The sequence below is a fragment of the Salvia miltiorrhiza genome, chromosome 2 (assembly GCF_028751815.1).
Source record: "Salvia miltiorrhiza cultivar Shanhuang (shh) chromosome 2, IMPLAD_Smil_shh, whole genome shotgun sequence".
Classification (NCBI taxonomy): Eukaryota; Viridiplantae; Streptophyta; class Magnoliopsida; order Lamiales; family Lamiaceae; genus Salvia; species Salvia miltiorrhiza.
In genome coordinates, this window is record NC_080388.1 from 11338277 (window position 1) to 11350147 (window position 11871).

At 43.1% G+C, this 11871-nt stretch overlaps 1 non-coding gene across 1 annotated transcript; it reads right to left on the reverse strand.

Moving 5' to 3' along the window:
* Positions 1-1214: 1214 nt before the first annotated feature.
* LOC131013797 (small nucleolar RNA R71) lies at positions 1215-1321 on the reverse strand. The gene has a single exon (XR_009097877.1). It is a non-coding gene; the product is annotated as a small nucleolar RNA R71 (small nucleolar RNA).
* Between the last annotated feature and the right edge of the window lie 10550 nt (positions 1322-11871).

Sequence of the window (11871 nt, forward strand, 5' to 3'; positions counted from 1 at the left end):
GGATTCAGGAATGTATGATATGATCTTAACCTTGAGACCTAGCGGAGATAGGGGGATTATAGGGAGCTATTCTTAGGAGCTATTGGGAGTTAGTATATTTTCTTGAGACCTAACGGAGATAGAGAATTTACTAATCTACGATCGTTGCTCCTCTAGCGAGAGTAATTGATTAATTAAGTGATCTCTCATCATTACTGGATTAAACTGGTACATAGGATTAATAGATTTATTACGTAGATTTAATTGATGAATTTACTACCCTAGGATCAGTTGTCTTTTATACTTGATATTTCCTAAGTGATTTTAATTATTGTTATTTGCGTTTTAGTTAATTAAACCTTCCTTCTTTCGTTTGCCTGAATATTACTAGAGTGTAATTAGGATTACTTAGAGTGATTCGTCATAATAGTCCCTGTGGATACGATACTCGGTTACTTCATTTGTGCTACAATTGCACCGTGTTAGTTGCGGTAATTTGTTGCTAATAATTTAGTGATCAACTTTTTGGCGCCGTTGCCGGGGATTATTTAGAATTGACTTTAATATTTCTGATTAGACTTAAGCATTATTTCAGGCGTTATAAGTTTTAATTTTATTTTATTTTTAGTTTTTAAAATTTCTGTTTTTGTTTGTTGTCTCAGGCGTGTATGATCACGAGATCCAAAGGAAAGGAACATCTAGTGCCTTTGAACTTGGAAATCGAAAAGCAATACAAAAGAGACAACCGCGAAAAGAAAAAGCTAGCAATGGAAGAGAATAACATGGACCTTCCAACTCTTGTGCAAGTCGTGACAAACCTTCAGAGGCAACTAGATGAAGAAAGAGAGCGCAACCGGGCTCCTCCACCAGAGCCACCACTGAATCACATGTATCAGCCTCGAGTTGATCAATTCCAAGGAGGCAAATGGGGACCAACTGTGCAAGCCAACACATTCGAGCTGAAGCCGGGATTGATAAACATGGTGCAAGCTGAGCAGTTTAGTGGAGCGGCTTCTGAAAATCCGCATGCTCACATTACCCAGTTCCTAGATATCTGCGACACTATTAAGCAGAATGGAGTGCCACCTGATGCCATCAGAATGAAGATGTTTGGATTCTCTCTCAGGGACAGAGCGAAGGAGTGGTTCAAGAGTCTGGACAGAGGTGCTATTACTGGATGGGAGGATTTGTGTAGAGCTTTCTTAGCAAAATACTTTCCTGCCTCTAAGGCTCAGAAAATCATTGCAGAGATTTCTCACTTTTCCCAGCTAGGAGATGAGACCATTCATGATGCCTGGGAAAGATTTCGCGAGCTGCTCAGGAACTGCCCGCAACATGGTTTCACAGAGGATCAGCAAATCATTCACTTTTATAATGGTTTGACTGGTCTAACAAAAAGTATGGTGGATGCCACTGCAGGTGGATGTCTTCTCCATAGAAATACAAAGGAGGCATATCGGGTGATAGAAGAGATGGCCTCCAACAGTTATCAATGGCCGAATGACAGAAATTCCACAAGAAGAATTGCAGCTGTGAATGAGGAGAGAAATGATTTTAAGGAGAAATATGAAGCTCTTCAAAAGCAGTACGAGATGGAGAGAAAGACACTACTAGCTAAAATTCCTCAGCAGCCAAGTTTACCTGATGTGTCGCAACTGGAAGACGCTAATTATGTCCAGCGGCAGTACCAATTTAATAGATCAAACTATCAAGGACATCAGGGCGGCAATCCACCATATCATCCAAATAATAGAAACCATCCGAATTTTTCCTATTCAAATCCCAACAATGCTTTGCAACCTCCACCTGGATTTTCTGTTTCTAGTGGGGGAGTCATCAATGAGCCAAAGAAAGATTCAATGGAAGAAATGATGAAGCAAGTATTGGTGAAGGTCACCGGGATGGAGACAAACTCGGCAAACTTGGGAACCAAAATGTTCAACATGGAGCAAAATGTGTCAGCACTTTCTAAACAGGTGCAGATGTTAGAGAATCAAGTTGGACAAATGGCTAACCAAGCAGCTGCACAGCACAAGCCGGGCCACTTTCCCAGCAACACTGAAATTAACCCCAAAAATCAGTGTAATGCAATTCACTTGAGAAGCGGGACCCAGTATCAGAATCATCCGGAGCAGAGGGATAGGCCAGAGCAGAGGGATCAACCAGAGCAGAGGGCTCGGTCAGAGCAGAGGAGCCAGCCAGAGCAGAGGAATCACCATTCCTCTGCAGAGCAGCGGGACGGCAAGAATGGAAAGGAGACAAATGTCGAGATTGTTGAGGAGGATGACTTGGAGACGATTGTGCGCGAGTCACCGTCAACTTCTAAGGCATCGTCGAAAACCTCTGATGCTAAGAAGCCTAATCTTACTCCTACGTTTCCCAGGCCAGAGTATAAACCTGTAGCACCCTTCCCGAATAGCCTGGCAAAGCCGAAAATGGATCAGAAGTTAGCCAAGTTCATGGAAATGTTTTCAAAGCTTAACATCAACATTCCCTTACTTGATGCTTTAAGAGATATGCCAGGTTATGCCAAGTTCCTCAAGGATGCAGTCTCCAACAAGAGGAAGTTGGGGAAATATGAGATGATTAATCTCTCCGAGGAATGCAGTGCAGTGCTACAAAGGAAGCTACCATTGAAGCAAAAGGATCCTGGCAGCTTTACTATAGCTTGTGTGATTGGAGGGCAGAATTTCTCCCGCGTTCTTTGTGACTTAGGGGCAAGCATCAATTTGATGCCTCTCTCTATTTTTAACCGGTTGGAGATCGGAAATATCAAGCCTACCTCTATTGCACTGCAGATGGCCGATCGCTCCATCACATATCCCAAGGGAGTTGTGGAAGATGTTCTAGTGCAGGTGGAGCAGTTTATCTTTCCTGCAGATTTCGTAGTGTTGGACATGCCGGAGGACAAGAATACTCCACTGATTTTGGGACGTCCATTCCTAGCTACCGGCCGTGCTCTTATTGATGTGCAGGATGGAGATCTCACTTTCCGCGTCAATGATGAAAAAATGACATTATCCATCTATGATGCGATGAAAAAACCAGCCGAGCCACAAGTTGAGGATTGTAATTCAATTGATACTGTGGTGGATTTCCCTGCAGCCGTGAATGATCCTTTGGAGGAGTGCATCACACAGTCTTTATACCCTTATTCCGATCTTGATGGGGCGTGTGATGAGATCTTAGATTATATTGCAGAGCTGGAGGCCGTAGATAGACACCCCATTGATCCTGTGCCTTACATGGATATTCGCAAACCTGTTGATGGGGGGAGAAAGTTGGTGGACAAAGAGTTCCCTGCGCCAGAGGAATCAGCCAGGCCAGAGGAATCATCGCCAGCGGAATCAGCATCGCCAGCGAAATCAGGGTCAGAGGGATCCGCCAGAGCAGAGGGACCCGCCAGAGCAGAAGGGTCCGCTAGAACAGCGGAATCAGACAGAGCTACGGCCACACCCAAACTTGAGCTGAAACCGCTCCCTGAGCATTTGAAGTACAAATTTTTGGGTGACAATGAAACTTTTCCTGTCATTGTCTCTGCTTATTTAGCTCCGTTGGAGTTGGAAAAGTTAATGCGAGTTTTAAGGAAATACAAGTCTGCTATAGGATGGTCTATTTCCGACATCAAAGGAATTAGTCCTTCTATATGCATGCATCGTATCTTGTTGGAGCAGGAATACAAGCCTAAGGTGCAACCGCAGAGACGTCTAAATCCGGCGATGCAAGAAGTGGTGAGAAAGGAGGTGCTCAAGTGGTTGGATGCAGGCATCATCTACGCCATCTCTGATAGCGAGTGGGTGAGCCCGACGCAAGTAGTCTCCAAGAAGGGAGGCATGACCGTGATGAAAGATGAAAGAGACGAGCTCATTGCTACAAGGCTGGTCACAGGATGGCGCGTGTGCATTGATTATCGAGCTTTGAATGCAGCCACACGTAAGGATCACTTTCCTTTGCCATTCATTGATCAGATACTTGACCGATTAGCAGGATACGAGTACTATTGCTTTTTGGATGGGTATTCGGGCTACAATCAAATCATGATAGCCCCGGAGGATCAGCATAAGACCGCGTTTACTTGTCCCTACGGCATCTTTGCCTTTAGGAGGATATCTTTTGGTCTCTGCAATGCTCCTGCCACTTTCCAGCGCTGCATGATGGCGATTTTCCATGGGTTGATTGAAAATATCATGGAGGTATTCATGGACGATTTCTCCATTTTTGGATCTTCCTTTGATAATTGTCTGGACAATCTTGCTCAAGTGTTGCAGCGTTGTGAGGAGACAGCACTCGTACTCAATTGGGAAAAGTGCCACTTCATGGTCCGTGAGGGCATTGTTTTGGGGCATAGAGTCTCTGCCCAAGGTTTGGAGGTGGATCGTGCTAAGATCGTGGCCATTGAAAAGCTGCCGCCGCCCACTTCTGTGAAATCAGTGCGAAGTTTTCTTGGGCATGCAGGATTTTATAGGCGCTTCATCAAAGACTTCTCCAAGCTGTCCAAGCCACTTTGTGCTTTACTAGAGAAGGATGTGAAGTTTGTCTTCACCGAGGAATGCCGCATCTCATTTGAGAAGTTGAAAGCCGCGATGATTTCTACACCAGTGTTGATCACGCCGGATTGGAGTGCTCCATTTGAGTTGATGTGCGATGCTAGCGATTGGGCCGTGGGAGCTGTGTTGGGGCAAAAGAGAGATAAGTTATTCAAAGTAATTTACTACACTAGTAAAACTTTGGATGCTGCTCAGAGGAATTACACAACCACGGAGAAGGAACTGCTAGCTGTGGTGTACGCTTTTGATAAGTTCCGTTCTTATTTGATTGGAACTCATTCAATTGTCTACACTGATCATGCCGCCATCCGCTACTTGTTCACGAAGAAAGACTCCAAGCCCCGCTTGATTCGTTGGATCTTACTGCTACAAGAGTTTGATATGGAGATCCGAGATCGGAAAGGATGTGAGAACGTGGTAGCTGACCACTTATCTCGTTTGGAGAATCCAATTGAGGGGGATGATCCAAAGATGGCCATCAATGAATTTTTTCCCGATGAGCAGATTTGGACTGCATCGCCAGAGAACTCCATCATTCCTCTGACTGCATCGCCAGAGGACTCCATCATTCCTCTGGCTGCCTCGCCAGAAAAATCAGTTAAACCAATAGATCAGCAGATTTGGGCCGTGTTATTTAAGGATCCTTGGTATGCAAAGTATAGCAATTACTTGGTTATTGGAGCTCTTCCCGAGGGATTGTCGCACTATCAAAAGAAGAAGTTCCTCCATGATGTCAAGTTTTATTATTGGGAGGATCCTTACCTCTACCGAAGGTGCGCCGATGGCTTTATTCGGCGATGTGTTCGAGAGCATGAATGGCCAAAGATCATTGAGGAGTGTCATACCTCCCCTAGTGGAGGTCACTTTGCTGCCAACCGCACTGCCATGAAGGTAAATCATAGTGGATTCTATTGGCCTTCAATTTTCGCAGATTGCCATGCTTTCGTGAAGTCTTGTGATCGCTGTCAACGCATGGGCAATATCACCAAGAAGGATGAGATGCCGCAAAATATCATTGTTGAAGTGGAGCTGTTTGATGTTTGGGGAATCGATTTTATGGGTCCTTTCCCTGCTTCTTGCGGTTTTTCCTACATATTGCTTGCTGTGGAGTATGTGTCTCGATGGGTGGAAGCGATCCCAACTACCACCAATGATTCCAAGGTAGTCATTAAATTCTTGCAAAAGAATATTTTAACTCGATTCGGAGCACCGAGAGCGTTGCTTAGTGATGGGGGGTCGCACTTCAACAACAAGTTACTAGCAAGCATGTTGGCAAAGTATGGAGTAAAGCACAAGGTGACGACTCCATATCATCCTCAAGCTAATGGTCAGGCGGAGTTGGCTAATCGGGAGATCAAGCAAATCTTAGAAAAAAGTGTGGCCAACAAGAAGGATTGGGCGAAACACTTGGATGATGCTCTTTGGGCTTATCGCACTGCCTACAAAACTCCGATTGGTATGTCTCCCTATCAACTCGTCTTCGGCAAGTCATGTCATTTACCTGTGGAGATTGAGCACAAGGCATATTGGGCGACGAAGAGAATCAATCTGGAGTTCAAGGAGGCTGGTCATACAAGGCGAGATTTATTGACGGAGTTAGATGAATGGAGGAATGAGGCCTACGAGAGTTCCCGGATCTACAAGGAAAGGGCGAAGAAGTTCCATGATTTGAACATTCGCACCAAGGAAATCAAGCCAGGAGATGAGGTACTTTTATACAATTCGAAATTACGTTTGTTTCCTGGTAAGCTGCAATCAAGATGGACAGGGCCATATGTGGTGCATAAGAGCAATTGGAATGGGACATATGAGTTGTTTGCCGCTGATGGCACTACCTTCACTGTCAATGGTCATCGCCTCAAACCATACTTCAAGTCAAACGTGGATCGTGGTCTTGAAGTTGTCAAATTCAATGATCCATAAGTTTGAGGTATCGTCGAGCTCTAGACGTTAAATTAAGCACTTGTTGGGAGGTAACCCAATTGTTTTTCTTTGTTTTGTTTTCTTTTCTTTCAGTTTCGTTTTGTTCCTCTCTGTTTTGGTGTTTTGTTTGGGTATTTTGTGTTTCTCTGCCAGATTTCCGGAAATCTCCATGTTCCAGCAAAGTTACTCTCTTCGCTGCTCTGGCCAGCGAAATCACTCTCCTCGCTGCCCTGTCCAGTGCAGTGCGGACATCTTTCCTCTGCTCTACCCAGCAAACCTCTCCTTTCGCCGCCTCCCACGATGCTTCAGTTTATTAATGCCGATAATCAGGGAAGTCTTCTATACTCTTATTTCTTTTATGCCCTGAGGACATGGCATACTTTAAGTGTGGGGGAGTGGTGTTTTGTGCTTATATTTTTCAAAATTGGGCGAAATTGATTTTTCTATGCTTAGTTTTTAGTCTCGAATCTGGCTAATTTTTATGAATTTGTGGAAGAGAAGATGGTTTTCGATGTGAATTTCGGGTTTGTGAATAAATGGAGGATATTCTTGTTTTACCTTTGATATATGTTTCTTGATTGTGCAAAGAATTATGAGTTTTGTTGCAACACTTTTGTAAGTTAGTAAAACGTGATTTGTCCGGTAGATGCTAGAAGGAGTGTTGTCATTGTGATTGCCTACGATCGTATCTTATCTGTGAAATGTGAAAAAAATGTTGGACGAATTGCCAACTTCAAAATTGCCAGCTCTGAAACATCTGGCCTGTTCTATAATGTGATAGCTCTGAGTCTCTGCTCCTCTAGTCTAACTATGAGCATGGGAAACCACGTGAAAAGACTTTGGATTACATCCAAATGGTTTTCTTTTATGAATTATGGCTCAACTGTCGAAAATCTCAAGCACACAAAGTGTGAAAAATGGTGATATTGATTATAAAGGAGATCACATTAGGGAATTCACTTCTAGCGGAGAATTGGGTCTGATCGAATTACTTGCATTACTCTTTTGTTGCTTCTTAAACTTTGAGTTACTTGTATGACCGAGAGATGTATGTTGATTGTAAAGTTTTGAATTGACTTTGTGAATGATTGGATGGAAATAAACGTTGTTGAAATCGATCTCTTCCTAGGATTCATATAGATTTTGCTTGAGGACAAGCAAAAGGCTAAGTGTGGGGGAGTTGATTTATGCTTAATTTACACTATTTTTAGGGGTTTGTATGTGCGTGTTTTAGGATAATCTTCTGGAATTTGGTGCGTTTTATGGTGTATTCTATGCTTTGCAGGAGATTTAGGCTTACCAGATGAAAGAATGCAATTTTGGATGATTTTCGCGATTTTTAGGTGTTTTGGTCTGCAGAGCAGCGAAATCATCATTCCTCTGGAAGACCAGAGAAGTCAAAGCCCAGATCAGCGAAGTCAAAAGCCAGTCCAGAGAAATCCGCGGAATGCAGAGGAGTCTCTAGCCAGAGGAGTCGCGAGGCCAGAGATATCAATGCCAGAGGCGAGACCATTTCTCTGGCGAAGTCAGAGAAGTCATTGCAGAGGGATCGAGTCCCCGCTGCCAGAGAAGTCAATGTCAGAGGAGTCGCTTCCCTCGATGCCAGAGAAGTCAAGTCCTCAATTCCAGAGAGATCATCCGTTCCGCTGGCGACCCATTCCGCTGATGAAGTACCAGAGATATCACTCTATCCTCTGGCGATAGCAGAGAATTCGTCATTTCTCGGGCGCGACCCGTTTTCCGAGAGACATCCGTTCCTCTGGCGAGAGCCGCGAATTCGGCAAGAGTAGGAGATTTTACGGAGCGAGCGTCCAGCTGGAGAGTTGCCTTATTTCACACGATTCTATTACCTTTGGAATTCTATTTCCATTAGAAGTATACTTTGCATGGCAACTTTCCATGGTGATCCGAAGGAAGTTTGAAGCTTATAAATAGGTCCTCTTTTGACCTAAAGGAGATCATCAGACGGCAGACACCCGAAAACCTTAGCATTCATACTTTAGTTTTTAGCTTTAGAATTTTATTGCTTTCTAGTTTTTAAGGTTTGGATCAAGATTGAAGATTCAAGCCGCTACTTCAGTTTTTATTTAATTCGGTTTTTATTTAATTCAGTTTTTACAATTGCGTTCTTTTTAATTATGTTTAGGTTTTATTTTGCTATGTCTGGCTAGTTTCCTTTAGCTGATTCTAGGGTTTGTAAATAGTTGATTGAATTTATGTGATTTATTTGTTAATACCTTTGTGCCTTCCAGTTTATGATTCATAATTCCTGGTGCTTAATTTCTTGTGAATTATCTGATCAATAGTTTGCATGTGTAGCTATTCGGTTTGAGACCTAGCGGAGATAACTGTTTAGCGGATTCAGGAATGTATGATATGATCTTAACCTTGAGACCTAGCGGAGATAGGGGGATTATAGGGAGCTATTCTTAGGAGCTATTGGGAGTTAGTATATTTTCTTGAGACCTAACGGAGATAGAGAATTTACTAATCTACGATCGTTGCTCCTCTAGCGAGAGTAATTGATTAATTAAGTGATCTCTCATCATTACTGGATTAAACTGGTACATAGGATTAATAGATTTATTACGTAGATTTAATTGATGAATTTACTACCCTAGGATCAGTTGTCTTTTATACTTGATATTTCCTAAGTGATTTTAATTATTGTTATTTGCGTTTTAGTTAATTAAACCTTCCTTCTTTCGTTTGCCTGAATATTACTAGAGTGTAATTAGGATTACTTAGAGTGATTCGTCATAATAGTCCCTGTGGATACGATACTCGGTTACTTCATTTGTGCTACAATTGCACCGTGTTAGTTGCGGTAATTTGTTGCTAATAATTTAGTGATCAAAACCCCAGACGAGGCAGCTGTGGCAGAAACCCGACTCTTTGATATCGGGAGGCTGGTGCGGTGGCGGATTGTTGAGATGGATGAAGGAGGAAGCTACCGTTTAGTCCAACCAGAAGGCAGCTTAGTTCGACCTGAACCGAAGGTTGCAAGGGAACAAGGAACTTCTCGCCCACTCAATGGCGAGATTATCAAACTGACGGACGAACTGAAAGAAATCAAGGACGAGCTGGTGATGCTGGGAGGAGAAGTGGCCACACTGAGGGACACTGTGGAGGAAGGATTCAAAGCGATGGAAGCCTGCTTTAAGGAAATCAAAGAAATGATGGCTGCGGAGGTGAGATCCTCCGACCAAAATGACTAAGTACTTTCCCCTGAACTCGTAGATTAGGATTTATTTTATCTTTTGCTTTTCTTATTTTAGTGTCCGTTTAATCTGTTTTTGATGTCGAGTCTACTTGCGTTGTTTGATGGTGAAAGATTATGCATGCTGATTTCTGTTTTGGTATGATTGGTGGATTGAGTATGAAATGCATGATGGTAGTTGTGAGGATACAGAGAATACCCCACCGGTGAGATCAGGACCAAATTGAAAAAAATGCATGCTTGTGGTGAGAATTTGCTGTGACTAGGGAATCTTGGTTTTGTTTGAGGACTCAATTTTGCTAGTACATGACTTGTGTGATTTGGGCACGATTCTTTGACTTATGGCCCCAGATTTTCTTTGATGACTAGTATGAAAATAATCCCTAGTATGCCAACTTGAGCCGAACTCATTCTTTCTTAAGCTTTGATAATGCTATATCTAGGAGGAAGAATTTGTGAAATGAATGAAATGGTGAACAAGGGATTATAAGAAAAGAAAGAAATCTGGGCACAAAAAAAAATTTTGTGACTAAAGATGATTGCCCATAAGAAGAATCAAAAGGGAAATGAACCCCATTGAAAGCGGGGAAATTAAGGGTTAGTTATAACTGTACTAAATGTGTATACTGAGTAAGGGCGATACTGAAATTAGCCACTGGACCATATTTTCCCACCTTAGCTCCGTATGACCCATTACAACCCAACAAAGACCCTTTGATAAGTCATACTAGTGTGCTTGATTTGTAGTCTTCGATCAAACTCTTAGAGGAACTAGCACAGCAAATTATGAGTGCAAACACATAGCCCGGTGCTTGAGCGAGAAGAGAGACTACCATCACACTTTATGCATGATCAGTACTCTGGTTTGTGGTTTGACTGAACTGAATGATGCATGTTGGTATGATATGATCCTGAAATTTATGCAAGTTTCGTGTCTCTTAGTTTTATTTCTTTTCTTTCGCCCTTTTCGTCCGTGTCTTCTGTGAATCCACCTACATACTTGAGGGCAAGTATGCTTTAAGTGTGTAGGTGTGATGCGTCTTCGACTTTTGGGCCATTTGGCCCTCTTTTTCTCTTTATTGGTGTCAGTTCAGGTCTGTCCAGGGGGAAAACAAAGTTGTGGAGGAAGGAAGATCAGTAGAGCGGAAACGGAAGAAATGCGGTCAGAATGGGCATTACCGAGCCCAGATTGCCAAATCATGTTTGCCAGCATGGAGCTTCGGCCAACAAGTACCTCTCCAATTCAACTTGGGGCATGGGAACCTGGAGCAACCACCTGGTATGAGCCACACCGATAAGAGCAGTCGGTCTGATCGTTACCAGAAGAAGCAGACAGCCAGAGCCATAAAAGGAAGGTCAATCTCGGAGATCTCATGGAACAAGCGGAAGGTTGAAGAAGAGACTAGAAGGACCGAAGGGATGGGAAAGGTTGACTAAGCTTGCAGCTGGACGCCATCTTCAATCAGGATCAATCAAAGATCGAGCTAATTAAGGAAAGAAGATCCCGGCGAAGATTTGGAACCGGCGCAGCTAGGGTTAGGCCTCTACTGTTCGGCAGTATAAAAGGCTAATGTTGTGCAGCGTGAAGAAGTTCTTGGCACCCAGAAAACTCTTGCTTTTACTTTCAAGTATTCAATTAAGTTCGCCGTGTGTGGCATCAAAAACACTTTACATTTCCGTATTTTAATTCCGTCGCGTTGTCACTTTTGGACAAGGTTCGAAGGCTTGAAGCCTAGGTATTATTATTTTATCTATTTCAGTATTTCATTTCGTTCAAGCATGTGTTTAATTCTTTTCGCATCTATGAATTTTATTATGTGTGAGTAGTCCTTTAGGTGAGGTTTTAGGGGAGGAAATAATTGTTGTTAACATGTAAACATTCGTGAGGCACTTGCTCTTTCGGTTGAATTTCGTGGTTCCGGAAAGATCTGTTCGATATCATGGGCAGTAGAGACCTAACGGGAGACCCTCGTTCGGTAAACATTGTCCGTGTCAAGCAAAGGCCAGGGTATACCAGGGGGTGATAACCGGTATACCCAAGACTGAGTAGCTGAGCAACGTCAACAAAAGGGCGTTGTAGATCCGAAAGGTGGGGAAAGGGTTGATGGGATACACTGCCCTTCCTCAGTCTTGGGCTTCTCTAGAGACTATCCATCAACTGTGACGAGGCATAAAGCCATGGTTATCAAACGAGGAAAGCAA